At 59.3% G+C, this 12,789-nt stretch overlaps 18 non-coding genes across 18 annotated transcripts; 13 read left to right on the forward strand and 5 right to left on the reverse strand.

The window, feature by feature from the left end:
- Positions 1 to 2,190: 2,190 nt before the first annotated feature.
- TRNAP-CGG (transfer RNA proline (anticodon CGG)) lies at positions 2,191 to 2,262 on the forward strand. Its single transcript has one exon. It is a non-coding gene; the product is annotated as a tRNA-Pro (tRNA).
- Positions 2,263 to 2,425: 163 nt separating this feature from the next.
- Positions 2,426 to 2,497, forward strand: TRNAA-UGC (transfer RNA alanine (anticodon UGC)). Its single transcript has one exon. It is a non-coding gene; the product is annotated as a tRNA-Ala (tRNA).
- A 763-nt stretch (positions 2,498 to 3,260) lies between these two features.
- On the reverse strand, positions 3,261 to 3,332 carry TRNAP-AGG (transfer RNA proline (anticodon AGG)). The gene has a single exon. It is a non-coding gene; the product is annotated as a tRNA-Pro (tRNA).
- A 605-nt stretch (positions 3,333 to 3,937) lies between these two features.
- TRNAA-UGC (transfer RNA alanine (anticodon UGC)) lies at positions 3,938 to 4,009 on the forward strand. The gene has a single exon. It is a non-coding gene; the product is annotated as a tRNA-Ala (tRNA).
- A 280-nt stretch (positions 4,010 to 4,289) lies between these two features.
- TRNAS-UGA (transfer RNA serine (anticodon UGA)) lies at positions 4,290 to 4,371 on the forward strand. The gene has a single exon. It is a non-coding gene; the product is annotated as a tRNA-Ser (tRNA).
- A 413-nt stretch (positions 4,372 to 4,784) lies between these two features.
- Positions 4,785 to 4,856, reverse strand: TRNAA-CGC (transfer RNA alanine (anticodon CGC)). The gene has a single exon. It is a non-coding gene; the product is annotated as a tRNA-Ala (tRNA).
- A 739-nt stretch (positions 4,857 to 5,595) lies between these two features.
- Positions 5,596 to 5,667, forward strand: TRNAP-CGG (transfer RNA proline (anticodon CGG)). Its single transcript has one exon. It is a non-coding gene; the product is annotated as a tRNA-Pro (tRNA).
- Positions 5,668 to 5,951: 284 nt separating this feature from the next.
- On the forward strand, positions 5,952 to 6,023 carry TRNAA-UGC (transfer RNA alanine (anticodon UGC)). Its single transcript has one exon. It is a non-coding gene; the product is annotated as a tRNA-Ala (tRNA).
- A 532-nt stretch (positions 6,024 to 6,555) lies between these two features.
- On the forward strand, positions 6,556 to 6,627 carry TRNAP-AGG (transfer RNA proline (anticodon AGG)). Its single transcript has one exon. It is a non-coding gene; the product is annotated as a tRNA-Pro (tRNA).
- A 534-nt stretch (positions 6,628 to 7,161) lies between these two features.
- Positions 7,162 to 7,233, forward strand: TRNAP-UGG (transfer RNA proline (anticodon UGG)). Its single transcript has one exon. It is a non-coding gene; the product is annotated as a tRNA-Pro (tRNA).
- Positions 7,234 to 7,619: 386 nt separating this feature from the next.
- TRNAA-UGC (transfer RNA alanine (anticodon UGC)) lies at positions 7,620 to 7,691 on the forward strand. Its single transcript has one exon. It is a non-coding gene; the product is annotated as a tRNA-Ala (tRNA).
- A 649-nt stretch (positions 7,692 to 8,340) lies between these two features.
- Positions 8,341 to 8,422, reverse strand: TRNAS-CGA (transfer RNA serine (anticodon CGA)). Its single transcript has one exon. It is a non-coding gene; the product is annotated as a tRNA-Ser (tRNA).
- A 245-nt stretch (positions 8,423 to 8,667) lies between these two features.
- Positions 8,668 to 8,739, forward strand: TRNAP-AGG (transfer RNA proline (anticodon AGG)). The gene has a single exon. It is a non-coding gene; the product is annotated as a tRNA-Pro (tRNA).
- A 782-nt stretch (positions 8,740 to 9,521) lies between these two features.
- Positions 9,522 to 9,595, forward strand: TRNAT-AGU (transfer RNA threonine (anticodon AGU)). Its single transcript has one exon. It is a non-coding gene; the product is annotated as a tRNA-Thr (tRNA).
- Positions 9,596 to 10,825: 1,230 nt separating this feature from the next.
- On the reverse strand, positions 10,826 to 10,907 carry TRNAS-GCU (transfer RNA serine (anticodon GCU)). The gene has a single exon. It is a non-coding gene; the product is annotated as a tRNA-Ser (tRNA).
- A 214-nt stretch (positions 10,908 to 11,121) lies between these two features.
- Positions 11,122 to 11,194, forward strand: TRNAM-CAU (transfer RNA methionine (anticodon CAU)). The gene has a single exon. It is a non-coding gene; the product is annotated as a tRNA-Met (tRNA).
- Positions 11,195 to 11,424: 230 nt separating this feature from the next.
- On the reverse strand, positions 11,425 to 11,497 carry TRNAM-CAU (transfer RNA methionine (anticodon CAU)). Its single transcript has one exon. It is a non-coding gene; the product is annotated as a tRNA-Met (tRNA).
- Positions 11,498 to 11,617: 120 nt separating this feature from the next.
- Positions 11,618 to 11,699, forward strand: TRNAS-GCU (transfer RNA serine (anticodon GCU)). The gene has a single exon. It is a non-coding gene; the product is annotated as a tRNA-Ser (tRNA).
- The last annotated feature ends 1,090 nt before the right edge of the window (positions 11,700 to 12,789 follow it).

Consider the following 12,789-nt stretch of genomic DNA (forward strand, 5'->3'; position numbering starts at 1 on the left):
AAACAATGCTGAGTGGGCGGAAGGATGCACATGGAGGGAAATAGCTGGGTCCTGGTCCCAGCATCGCTTACTTACGGCTTTCAAAAGGAGCAGCAGCAACAGAAGCATCTGTCAGAAGAGCCTGGAGCACAGCCCAGACACCATGAATGAATCTGTTGGGTCTTGTGTTCTGCTCACCTCCCATCCTCCCTCACCTGCTTATGTCCTTGCAGGAAACCTTCTCCGTGCTGTCACCCAGCATCCTCCTCCAGCAGCACTCATTGCTTCCTGGAGACCCCTCTTTCCCTGCATTTTCTGTCTTCCTTTGCTTTGGTGAAGTCAACTGCAGCAGCAGACACTACAGTGCATGCACTAGGGTGAGGTACACCGGCTCAGCAAGGAGCAGTCGAAACACGCCGGGAAGGTGGTGGGATAGCTCCTTATTGAGAGGTCACAGTGTTAGGGGTGTCAATGTTCTGTTTGGGGTGCATGTAATAAGCAACGTCCCCGCTTCCACCAGCTCCAGTGGCAAATACGCTCACAGAGGTTCCTCTGTACTTGGGGAAGCCGACAGCATCAGCCAGTGAGTATCTCGCATGGCTGTGGGTGTGGATGAGGCAGGTGGAGGGGTGAAGTCATGGTGTGAGTTGAACCAGCACAGTGTGGAGCTGTCACAGGAAAAGGAAGACTGGTGTGAACAGCAAGTAAGTGGCACCATCAGGAATGGAAGCCCCAGGCAGCACGGAGCTGGTGATAGCAATGGAGGGATCGGTGGTGGCTGTGTAATTGCTGGGACAACAAGATCGCAGCACATCAATCTGTGGCCCCTCTGCACATCCAGATGGGAAGGCAGAAATCCCAGTGACTCACAGCAGTGGGGCAGGATGAAGAGCCAGAACCACTGCCTGTGCCTTTGCTGGGTTGCAAAAGGCATCTTCCACCCCAGCTCCCAAGTACCAAGCTGAGGGCGATACCAGGAGGGCAAGCAGGCTTCAACAGGCAGCACCCATCATCCTCCTCACTGGGGAAGGACCTGTAGCCAGAGCACTTGGGGACAAGCATCCTGGAGCCAGCTGGGTGGAGAGACAGAGCCGCTGGAGCTGGGAGCCTGCAGGCAGGGCGGACTGAAGTGGGGCTTGTTTCCCAATCAAACCCTCCTTCCTTGCCCACCAGAGTTTCCAACACCATTTCCCACCAAAGCACACAGGTTTTAGGAAGGGGAGAGAAAGTGGCTTGTTGGCTGGGATATCCTACCCCAAGCACCCGCAGGCTCACCCGTGTTTTCAAAGCACCATCCCTGCTACACAAGGGCCCTGCACCAGCCTGGGGAGCCAGACAGGCAGTGGCTCCATCAGTTCTTCCCCAGGGCTGGAAATCCCATAAACCAGGAAAATAACAGGTCAGCCACATGTGTGAGTCACTGAACCTCACCCTAAGCCCAGATCCTAGCCACTGTTCCCTGCTGTCCTACATCCCCTTCTTCTGTGATCTGCTCCCACCAGGGTGGGCAGTGCTCGAGGATGAACAGGGATGAGTGCAACAAAAGAGGACACCAAATCCCCATGGCTTAAAAGGTCATCGTAGAACCGCAGACCTGGGTCTCCTCAGAGCTCAGCAGAGGGGCAGAATCCCCTCCCTGACCTGCTGCTCACGCTGTGCATGGCGTGTTGTGGGTTGCAAGCACACAGTGCTGGGGCAGGTCCTGAGTGTTTCAGACACAAGAGATGCTCAGTTCTCACACTGCTAATTCACATTCGCTGAGGATTAGGTGTCTGCACATCTCCCATAGAGAAGGGTGAACAGGGTAAGGTGTGTGCTGCTAGCACTGGACGTGTAGGACTGAAGGAGCCATGACTGGAAATCCCTGGGGTGCCTGCTCCTCCTCTACTTTGCAGAGCAGGGCTGAGGAATGAGGCTTGCCTGTGCTGCCGGTGGCAAATCCACCCTCCTGGCTGCCCTGGGTCAGCTCACGAGGTTCGGATGTGCCCCAGGCAGGTAACCCTGGCTCTGGCACAGCCTGCAATGCTATTAGCACTGCCGAACTTGCTGTGTGCGGGCTGTGCTACAGTACCTGTGTGTGGACAGGGATCCCCATCCCACTTGGAATGGGTCTCCAAGAGGTGGTGGTGGGAGATGAGGGCACCCAGGCACCATCAACTTGGTCCCAGTGTAGAGCACAGGGGCCAAGGGCCAGTCACCCCAGTCCACCCCGGCTCGTTGGTCTAGGGGTATGATTCTCGCTTCGGGTGCGAGAGGTCCCGGGTTCAACTCCCGGACGAGCCCTGCTTTTGCGCACGCACCTTCCCTTTGGTGCTGGTGGCTGTGACATGACAAAGGGTACAGGTAATTGCAGCGGTGCCAAAGCACAGTGGCTTTGGTCCCAAGTCATGGCTGGGTGGGCAGGATGGACCCCCAAGAGCCAGCAGCAAGGGGCTGTTGATGCAGAGGGGATGTAGCTCAGCGGGAGAGCGCTTGCTTTGCATGTAAGAGGCCCTGGGTTCAACCCCCAGCATCTCCACCTCCTTTTGCCTCTCACAACACCCTTCCTGTCACACAGGGATGGTAGAGCCCCCCAGGCACACTGGAAAAGCCCTGAGCTGGCCTGGGTGTGCAAGGGGAACACCACAGCCTAAGCTGCACCCCAATAATGTGGGGACAGAGGGACAGAGGGTGCAGAAGGGGTTCTCAGCTCAGTCTAGGGGTATGATTCTCATTCAGGGGTGCAAAGGCTTCAGCTCCCAGACAAGCTGTCCTTTTGGGACAGCCCCTGCTTTGGGGACTGCATCCCTCCTGCTCTCCCAGTGGAGGATGTTCAGCCCGGGCCAACAGCACCACGTAGTGTGGCCAGAGGTTTCTTTTTCAGCTGACACTGGGTTTAGTAACCTTGGATGCGATCACTGTGGTACTGGGGATGTTATAGCCTGCCTGGGCATCCCTCTGGGCAGGTGGGATGTAGCTTAGCAGGAGACCACTTGCTTTTAATGCGAAGGGGCCCTGGGTTCAACCATTAGCATCTCTAGTGTTTCTTCCCTGAAAAGTTCCAGCAAAAAAAATGCCCTTTCTTTCTGCATGGGCCATAGAATCATAGAGCAGTTCGGGTTGGAAAGGACCTTAAGAAATCTGATCCTTTTCCCCTGCCAGTTTTTCTCCTCCTTGCTCCTGACATCCTCATAGCTGCTTCCTTTCACACCTCACACCCAGATAGAGCTGCCCACCGGGATGTCACCTCCCCCATGCCCCACCCCACATGGGCTGTGCCAGGCAGGGGGTACCCAAAAGCAGGGCTCGTCCGGGAGTTGAACCCGGGACCTCTCGCACCCTAAGCGAGAATCATACCCCTAGACCAACGAGCCGGGGTGCGCAGCTGCACGGGCACTCCCTCCCTGTGGGGGTCGCTGTGCCCAGGGACCCCGGGGTCCCCCAGATGCTGTTTGGGGACGGGCCCTGCCCCAGCCCCAGCAGCAGAGCGGGGATGGGGTCTGAGCAGGGATGCACAGGAAATTATTTACATATTTATGGGATTTCCTGGAACTATTTATAACACCTGCATCCTAATTACACATACGCTTTCTTGCTGAGTGGGGGGCTCTGGTAGTCCCCGATAGCCTTCCTCCCTGTGTTGACTGACTGACCTCAGTGCTTGCGCAAGGTCCTAGTGCTGAGTTAGCAGTTTGTATGTCCTTGCTTCTGTTCTGATCCAGTCTCTGCTATCTTGAAGGCTTACTGCCTGCTTAGCTGTTATCAGTCCCGGGATGTTCCTTCTCCCGTGAGCCAGGCATTCCTTACTCCCTACGTGTTAGCAAGTTAGAACAGTTTGCTGCATTTCACTATGTTAGTTTAGAGCCACACACACTATTGTTAACTTAAACATATGGGTTTAGCCTAAACCTAGCAGGGGGAGCGGTGTGAGGGGGGCAGCGGTGGGGGGTGTGCGGGTGGGCAGGGCTGCCCCTGCAGAGGGGATGTAGCTCAGCGGGAGAGCGCTTGCTTTGCATGTAAGAGGCCCTGGGTTCAACCCCCAGCATCTCCACCTCCTTTTGCCTCCTCAAACCTATTATCTTCCAGTCAGCCCTGGGCGATGCTCACCCTTGGTGCCTTCCTGTGAAAAGGCTCTGCTGCACCTGGATATTTCCCTAGATATCAATAAAACCCCCTGGATGTTCCCTTTTCCCCGCCACAGCACTGGGGCTGCTAATGGGCTCTGGGAACGTGCAGATGGTCCCATGCCAGCCTGGGGGAAAGTTTTCACCCCAGAGACCAACCCCAGGGCAAAGTTGGGGTGTCCTTGGCCAGGTGTTGGGATGTCACAGGCTGTGATGGCCGAGGGGTGAAGGCGTTGGACTTGAAATCCAATAGGGTTTCCCTGCGCAGGTTCGAATCCTGCTCACAGCGACAGATTTTACCACAGCCGGATGAGGTTGGGGGCCGGGACCCCCCATCCATGGGAGCTGATGGCTGGAGCACACTGGACAGGGAAGAGTCTTTCACCTGCACAGGGCACTGGTGGGCTCTGGATTCATTTCCCTCTATGGACCTTACTTTTGGGCACCCACCACTGGGCAGAGCCCATGAGGGATGGGGGTCACAAAGAGACAGAGCACAGCTCCGGATGTCCCCTCGTGGGTGGGGAAGGGGCTTTGGAGACAGTGGAGAAGGCAAAAAAGGGGCTTGCTGACACCATGTCCCCGCTGGGCAACTCTACCCAGAGGATGTGGTGCAGACACAGGAGATGCCTTCCAGAGGTGGAAGTGCAGTCTGTTATCCCCGTCCTGTGGAGGAGGTGGGTTGGAGGAGGCGAAAAAGGATGGAGATGCTGGGGATTGAACCCAGGACCTCTTACATGCGAAGCAAGCGCTCTTCCACTGAGCTACATCCCCTTGCCTGGGGGCTTCCTGAACCTGGGGGTCCTGCTGCCCACCCTGCACCTCATGGACCCGTAGCTGTTGGAGCTGAGGCAGTCACAGCCACGGAATCATGGAATCACAGAATCAACCAGGTTGGAAAAGACCTTTAAGCTCATCCAGTCCAACCGCTCCCCAGCACTGCCCAGGCCACCACTAACCCATAGCACTGAGGCCTCGTCTCCACAGTGTGTGAACACTTGCAGGGACGGTGACTCCAGCCCTGCCCTGGGCAGCCTGTTCCAATGCCTGAGCACCCTGTGGGGAAGGAATTGTTCCTCAGCTCCATCTAAACCTGCCCTGGTGCAGCTTGAGGCCGTTTCCTCTTGTCCCATCCCTTGTTCCTTGGGAGCAGAGCCCAGCCCCTCCTGGCTCCATCCTCCTGTCAGGCAGTTGTAGGGAGCGATCAGGTCCCCCCTGAGCCTTCTCTGCTCCAGACTGAACCCCCCAGGTCCCTCAGCTGTTTGTTCCCCATCACACTTGTGCTCCAGGCCCTGCACCAGATCCATTGCCCTTCCCTGGACCCACTCCAGCACCTCTTGCAGTGAGGGGCTGTGCCTCAGTGCTAGCCCCACAGCCAGGGCAGAGCAAGGGGGGACCCCCAGCTGTGAACACCCATAGGGACCAAAAAGCGTTTCCCACGGTCCTGTCTCACCCAGCCGGTTCCCTGAGTACTGAAGGTCAAGGAGCGGGTTCCTCCCAGTGCAAGCACCCCGGCTCGTTGGTCTAGGGGTATGATTCTCGCTTCGGGTGCGAGAGGTCCCGGGTTCAACTCCCGGACGAGCCCTGCTTTTTGGGTACCTGCCTTCTTTGGCTGCAGTGTGTGCCCCCAGCCCATGGTGGGACCATGGCCAGCCTGGTGGAAGGGCATCAGTGCAGGGATGGTGAACTGTTTGGGGCAGGCATGTCCCCATGCCAGCAAGAAGACCCTTGGAATCAGTGATGGGGGTGGCCGTGCAACCCTGGCAGTCTGATTTTGGGCTGCAGGGGCAGCACAGGGGGAGCGGTATCAGTGGGGCAGTGCTGGGGGGTGAGGGCACTTGTGCGGGTGGGCAGGGCTGCCCCTGCAGAGGGGATGTAGCTCAGCGGGAGAGCGCTTGCTTTGCATGTAAGAGGCCCTGGGTTCAATCCCCAGCATCTCCATCTCCTTTTGCCTTCCAGCACCTCCTTCCCTGTTGGGCTGAGCAGGCAAAGTCCTCCCATTCCCAATAGAAAAGCCTTGCATGAGCCTGAGGGCTCAGAGTCCTTTAACTTTATGGTCATCATCTCCTCAGGGATGATGCACATGGGAATGATGGGGAGTCACCCAGCATGGCTCATACCACCCCACCCTGCTCATATGGACGGCTATTTCCTCACCTCTCCTGGCTCTGGAAAACCACAGGGGAGGTGAGTCTGTGCCCATCCTACCCTAGGGCATCACAGACCCACACAGGGGCATTGCTCAGCACCTGTGCACCCCCCACTGACCCTCTCCAATCCTGTCCTGGCTGCCCCGTGTTCCTGCGAAGTGGGGAAGGCTCCGGGCGTCCCGTGCATCCCTGCTCAGACCCCATCCCCGCTCTGCTGCTGGGGCTGGGGCAGGGCCCGTCCCCAAACAGCATCTGGGGGACCCCGGGGTCCCTGGGCACAGCGACCCCCACAGGGAGGGAGTGCCCGTGCAGCTGCGCACCCCGGCTCGTTGGTCTAGGGGTATGATTCTCGCTTAGGGTGCGAGAGGTCCCGGGTTCAACTCCCGGACGAGCCCTGCTTTTGGGCACAGCCGGGGCGATGCTGCCCGGCACAGCTGGACAGGAAATGAGGCCTCCCCAGCTCTGCAGCTCCTGCCAACACCAACGCTCACCCCCAGCGCCCTGCGCAAGGGACACGAGGCCCATGGACAGGACCTACTTTTGGCCACCCACTGCCAGGCACAGCCCATGAGGGATGGGACATGGACTGGGTGACATCCCCGGTGCAGCTCTGCTTGGGACTGCGGGGCATGGTGCTGTATGGTGGTGGCAGTGCAGCTCGGCAGCAGCTCCGTGCCCACCCTGACACAGCGACAGCAATCCCAGAGCTGGCAGAGTGGGAGATGCTGGGCACTGATGTGCCAGAGCCACCTCCAGCTGCTGGCCCACGGAGCAGCCAGAGCCAGAGGGACCTCCCTGTTCCCACCTCGTGCCAAAGGAAAAGCACTGCCCCACTGCACCCCAAGCTCCCAAAGGTGTGTGGGTCACAGAAGCTGGGCTGCAATGGGGTGCACTGGGGTGCACTGGGGTGCACTGGGGTGCAGCACCCCGGCTCGTTGGTCTAGGGGTATGATTCTCGCTTTGGGTGCGAGAGGTCCCGGGTTCAACTCCCGGACGAGCCCTGCTTTTGGGTACCCGGCCCACACCTTGGTGCGGGGACCTTGGCATTAACCAGGGCGGGTTAACCCCGTGAGCAATGGCAGTGGTGCCCAGCACAGCAGCGGCGGTGCCCAGCACTGCGGTGTTGGGGCCCGGCCGTGGTGTGGGCAGGTCCCCGTGCAGGGGCTGGAGCGCAAGGGGCGGCAGAAGGCGCTGCGGGGCTGCGGGCAGGAGGCAGCCGGAGGCCGGGCTGGGAAAGCGCCTTCGGAGCGGCCCCGGGCAGCGCAGAGCAGACGGGAGCTGCCCTGGGGTCCGTTTTTGTGGGGAGGGCGCTGGGGCAGAGCAGGGGGAGCGGTGTGAGGGGGGCAGCGGTGGGGGGTGTGCGGGTGGGCAGGGCTGCCCCTGCAGAGGGGATGTAGCTCAGCGGGAGAGCGCTTGCTTTGCATGTAAGAGGCCCTGGGTTCAACCCCCAGCATCTCCACCTCCTTTTGCCTCCCCAGACCCCCTTGGCTGTCAGAGCCCCCCACACTCGCCCCAAAGAGCCCTGGGGCTGCGTGTGAGCACCCCTGGCCTGGGGCTGCTTCCCGGCCCCAGCAGCCTCTGGAGAACTGCGCCCGGGTCTTTCCCTGCCCTGCCTGGGTGCTGCAGGCACCTCGTGTCCCTTCCGCAGGGCGCTGGGGCCAGTGTTGGTGCTGGCAGGAGCTGCAGAGCTGGGGAGGCCTCTTCTCCTGTCCAGCTGTGCCGGGCAGCATCGCCCCGGCTGTGCCCAAAGGCAGGGCTCATCTCGGAGCCCCAGTGGGATGCCCTCTCCTGTCCCTCTGCTCTGTGGCCATCACCTCTCCGAGTGATGATGCACAGGGAGATGCCTGCCACCTCAGCAAAGCCATCCTGCCTCTCTCCATCGCTGCTCCCTCACCTCTCCCAGGTCTGCAAAACGTGGATAACCTCAGGGGAGGTTGAGTCTGTGTCCTGCCTGCTCCAGGGGCATCAGAGACCCAGCCTGGGGCTCACTTAGGGACTGAGGCAGGGAGCAGACTTCCTGGTGCAGCAGCAGTTCCACAGGAAAGAGGCGCAGTGGCATCATCCCAGTTTCCCGAGAGTCCCCAGCGTGGGCACTTGGTAAAATCTGTCGCTGTGAGCAGGATTCGAACCTGCGCAGGGAAACCCTATTGGATTTCGAGTCCAACGCCTTCACCCCTCGGCCATCACAGCCCCAGCCCTGGGCACCCCCCGGGGCACCAGCCCCATCCACCGGGCACCCCTGCTCCCCCCAGGCACCACGGTGGTGGGAAGTGGGGAAGGCTCCGGGCGTCCCGTGCATCCCTGCTCAGACCCCATCCCCGCTCTCCTGCTGGGGCTGGGGCAGGGCCCGTCCCCAAACAGCATCTGGGGGACCCCGGGGTCCCTGGGCACAGCGACCCCTACAGGGAGGGAGTGCCCGTGCAGCTGCGCACCCCGGCTCGTTGGTCTAGGGGTATGATTCTCGCTTAGGGTGCGAGAGGTCCCGGGTTCAACTCCCGGACGAGCCCTGCTTTTGGGCACAGCCGGGGCGATGCTGCCTGGCCAGTGTAGAGTTTATGTGGGACTCGGCCAGCGACATCCTGCAGCCACAGGGGCTTTGATCTTGTCTGGAACACAGAGGACTTTCCCCTGTAAGAACGAGGCCTTGAGATACGTGGTAAAGGGATTCATAGAGTCATAGAGCCATTTTTGTGTTGGAAGGGACCCTAAAGCTCATCCAGTTCCAACCCCTGCCATAGGCAGGGACACCTTCCACTAGAGCAGGGCTCTCCAAGCCCCTGTGTCCAACCTGGCCTTGAACACTGCCAGGGATGGGGCAGCCACAGCTTCTCCATTCCAGGTGGAACTAATGAATTACCCATAGGTTATTCTTTCCATATGTGCTCAATGAATCACTGTCAAGCTTTGGACTTTAGCGAGAATGCAGGAGGTGAATTTATCAATGGCAATTCTGAATCTGCATTTGTGTTGCTTCAAAACCTACACTTTTCCTGAATCCATAATCATGACAGTTCCTATTGCTCGTGACCAGACTGTGCGGATCTGGCGATAACCAGAAGTTAATTCCAGCTACCCCCATCCCCTGATCTCTGAGGTCAGGGGCTGGAACATGGTGTGTGGGGGGGTGATTTTCTGCCAAATCTCTACACTCTTAATGCTTCACCCCTGTCCCCTGTGTCCAAACCCTGTGCCTAGGCCCATAGGTGCTGCAGGGTGACCCTGGTGCTGGGGTGGCAGGAGGATGGGGTCAGGGGCTGGCCATGGGGCACCCCATGGTGTGGGCCATGTGGGCGCCATGGCTCAGCTGGTTAAAGCGCCTGTCTAGTAAACAGGAGATCCTGGGTTCGACTCCCAGTGGTGCCTGGCCTGGGGGCTGCTTTTTCTTGCTATCCGAAGTGCGGGTGCAGGATGTGTCCCCATGGCCTGGCAGGGACGGCTGCATCTCCCCACTTCTCTGCTCTGCTGCCCCAGTTTGCCTCCTCCTGGTGACTGAACTGCCCCAGCATTCTCTGGGTGCAAGCTTTTACCAAGAGCATATTCCAGGGGAGGGCAGGGGCAGATCTGGATGTGATGGGGAATATCTGGAAGTCTGGTGGGGCAGAAAGGATGTGGGAGCATCCCCAGGAAGCAGGGTAGGTACTGGAGAGCCAGCAGCAGGACATACGTAATGATGGAGCCCATGGGGACTCCTGAGGGTAACAAGGCTAATGCATCTCTTGGATGTTGGAGTCCCTGGTCACAGGCTCTCCTGTGGGGCTGGCTCACGGGATTGGTGCCTTCCGAGGGTGCCCAGACCTGCTGGACCAGTAGGTTTTGCTGCAGGACAGAGCTCATCCCACCAACAGGCAGGGTGCAGAACCTGATCCATCAGCTCTTTGTCTGGATCCCTGTCTGGGCAACTTAGCCAACTTATCCCGATGCCAAGTGGAGCTGGGGTGGTGTGAGGTCTTCCTCTCCCCCCCTGTGCTCCCATGGATTTGCACTCTCCCCTTTCCTCATTTATAGCAGGTAAATTGAACTGGCACATTCATCAACACCTCTGATGCAAGTCCCTTCCCATCTTCTCTTCCCTTGCTCCCCAAGGTATCCATTTTGTCATGGCTTCATGCTTCATTTGTCCCACTCTGCTTTCCAGTTGCACCCTCCTCTTTTGGAGGGTTACTGCCTTACCGCTTAGCAGCCACTTTCTGCTCTAATAGGGATCTCTTTAAAGGACTTCTTAGGTTTTGGAGGATTTCTATGAGGTTTGGATAAGACTCTTCCAGCCACCTCCATGCCAGGACCTGGCTGATCTTTTAGATGCTTCTTTAACTCCTCCTGCCTGGGCTCCTCGGTTTCCTCCTGCCACCCCTTTTACAAAGTCAAACACTGCTGTGGGGATCTTGTGACCAAGATCTTGCCCTTTGGAGAATGCAGTTGTCATGGTTGGATGGGACCTGGAGCAACCAGGCACCTGCTACTGGAAGAAGGAGAGATCAGCCCGGGAGTCTCCATATTCCCGGAAGGAGCTTAACCCTCCTTGTGCCGCAGGACACCCCAATCTAGGCTGTGTTCACCCCTCCTCTCCAGCCTCTCGCGGTGCAGCAAAAGTCTCGACGAGGGTGGGATTCGAACCCACGCGTGCAGAGCACAATGGATTAGCAGTCCATCGCCTTAACCACTCGGCCACCTCGTCCTGACACGCACCGCCCGCGGCCCCGCCCCTCGCTAACGGCCGCTGGGTCCTTCCGCCCGCCCGCCCGTTTCCGCCACTCTGAGGACGGGGCAGCCGCTGCCCCGACGGGGCCCGGCCCGTCCGTCCACCCCACTGCTGGGCTCCCACAGCCCTCAGGGCCGGCTCTGCCGCCCGCTCGATCGCTGCAGGCCCAGCCCGCGCCCACTCTGCCGTCGCCCTCTTAGCGCAGCCGGCAGCGCGTCAGTCTCATAATCTGAAGGTCCTGAGTTCGAACCTCAGAGAGGGCAGGCGTTTTGCCGTCCCGTCCGACTGGAAGTGTTGGGGGGGAGGCCACCATTTTGCAGCGCCCGCATGAGGTGGCTCTGCCGTGGGCACGGCTCCGTGCAGCTGCCACCATTCTCAACATTCCAGGGCCGCTCCTCCTCGCTGTGGAGAGGCGGCCCTGCAAAAAGGTCCTGCGACGATATCTCCCCTTGGTGGTCGGCTACCCGCGACAGGCAGCGGGTGGCAAAAAGCATGCCCTCTCTGAGGCTCGAACTCAGGACCTTCAGATTATGAGACTGACGCGCTGCCTACTGCGCTAAGAGGGCTACAGCAAACGACTGTAGCCCGAGCCCTTAGCTCCCCCCGACGGCTGCTTCCGGCGGCGCAGGTGGAGGCTAAGCGGGTTGGCGGTGCGGAGGGGCGGGGCTGCGGGCGGTGCGCGATAGGACGAGGTGGCCGAGTGGTTAAGGCGATGGACTGCTAATCCATTGTGCTCTGCACGCGTGGGTTCGAATCCCACCCTCGTCGAGACTTTTGCTGCTGCGCCCGAGTTCTGCTCCCCCGCGATCCGGCGTAAAACAAGCTGGCGAGAACGTGGGGGTTTGTCCCGGGGAGTGAGAGATGCTTCTACAGCCCCCCGCAGTATGGTAAAAAGCAGCTCTACCCTGGAGTCAGGCTGAGGGAGCTGGGCTATTTCAGCCTGGAGGAGAGAAGGCTCCTTAAGGGGAGACCTCAGAGCAGCTCCAGTGCCTCAAGGGGCTGCAGGAAACCTGGAGAGGGGCTTTGGACAAGGGCCTGTAGGGACAGGACAAGGGGAATGGCTTTAACCTGCCAGAACAGAGGAGACTGAGATGAGCTCTTAGGCAGAAGCTCTTCCCTGTGAGGGTGCTGAGGCGCTGGCACAGGGTGCCCAGAGAAGCTGTGGCTGCCCCATCCCTGGCAGTGTTCAAGGCCAGGTTGGACACAGGGGCTTGGAGCAACCTGCTCTAGTGGAAGGGGTCCCTGCCATGAGCTGGATGATCTTAAGGCCCTTTCCAACCCAAACCATTCCATGGTTCCATGATGGGGTCAGGCTCAGTGCTCCCAGCATGGACACTGGGTTTGGGGTCAGGGGCTGGCCCAGGAAGGGGGTCACCATCCTGCAGGCAGTGCTGTGGGACAGTGAGGCTTCAGAGTCAAGCTATGGACCCACTGTGACACTGCTCGGGGTGCTGCCATGGTGTGCAAGTCGAGGAACTGATGCCTGCCATCAGACCCAGGTAACAGAGACAAGAGGCAGGGCTGGATGCCCCAGTGCCCAGGGCTTTCTCTTGCCTGTCTGTGAGGAGGGGCCAGAGCTCTTTTCATCCCCTCCCCATCTCCCTGCTAACACCCGATACTGCCCCGTGTTTGACAATGCTCCCTTCCCAGAGCTGTGAACAAGGCAATGGGGTGGGCTGGGCATGCACCACCAGAGACTAAGCCAGGTCTTGTCCCAGCCCTGTGGGTCCCTTCCAACCCAAACCACTCTGATTCACATTTGACAGTCGTAGCATCATCCACAACACCCTTTGAGAGCACCCTGTATCAGGAGCTTTTGCACAGCAACAAGGCAACAGCCCATTTCAAGACACTCAAA

This window comes from Neopsephotus bourkii, unplaced genomic scaffold, assembly GCF_033783945.1.
Source record: "Neopsephotus bourkii isolate Nb327-2 ecotype Australia unplaced genomic scaffold, CSIRO-AGI_Nbou_v1 NB_335, whole genome shotgun sequence".
Taxonomy (NCBI): domain Eukaryota; kingdom Metazoa; phylum Chordata; class Aves; order Psittaciformes; family Psittacidae; genus Neopsephotus; species Neopsephotus bourkii.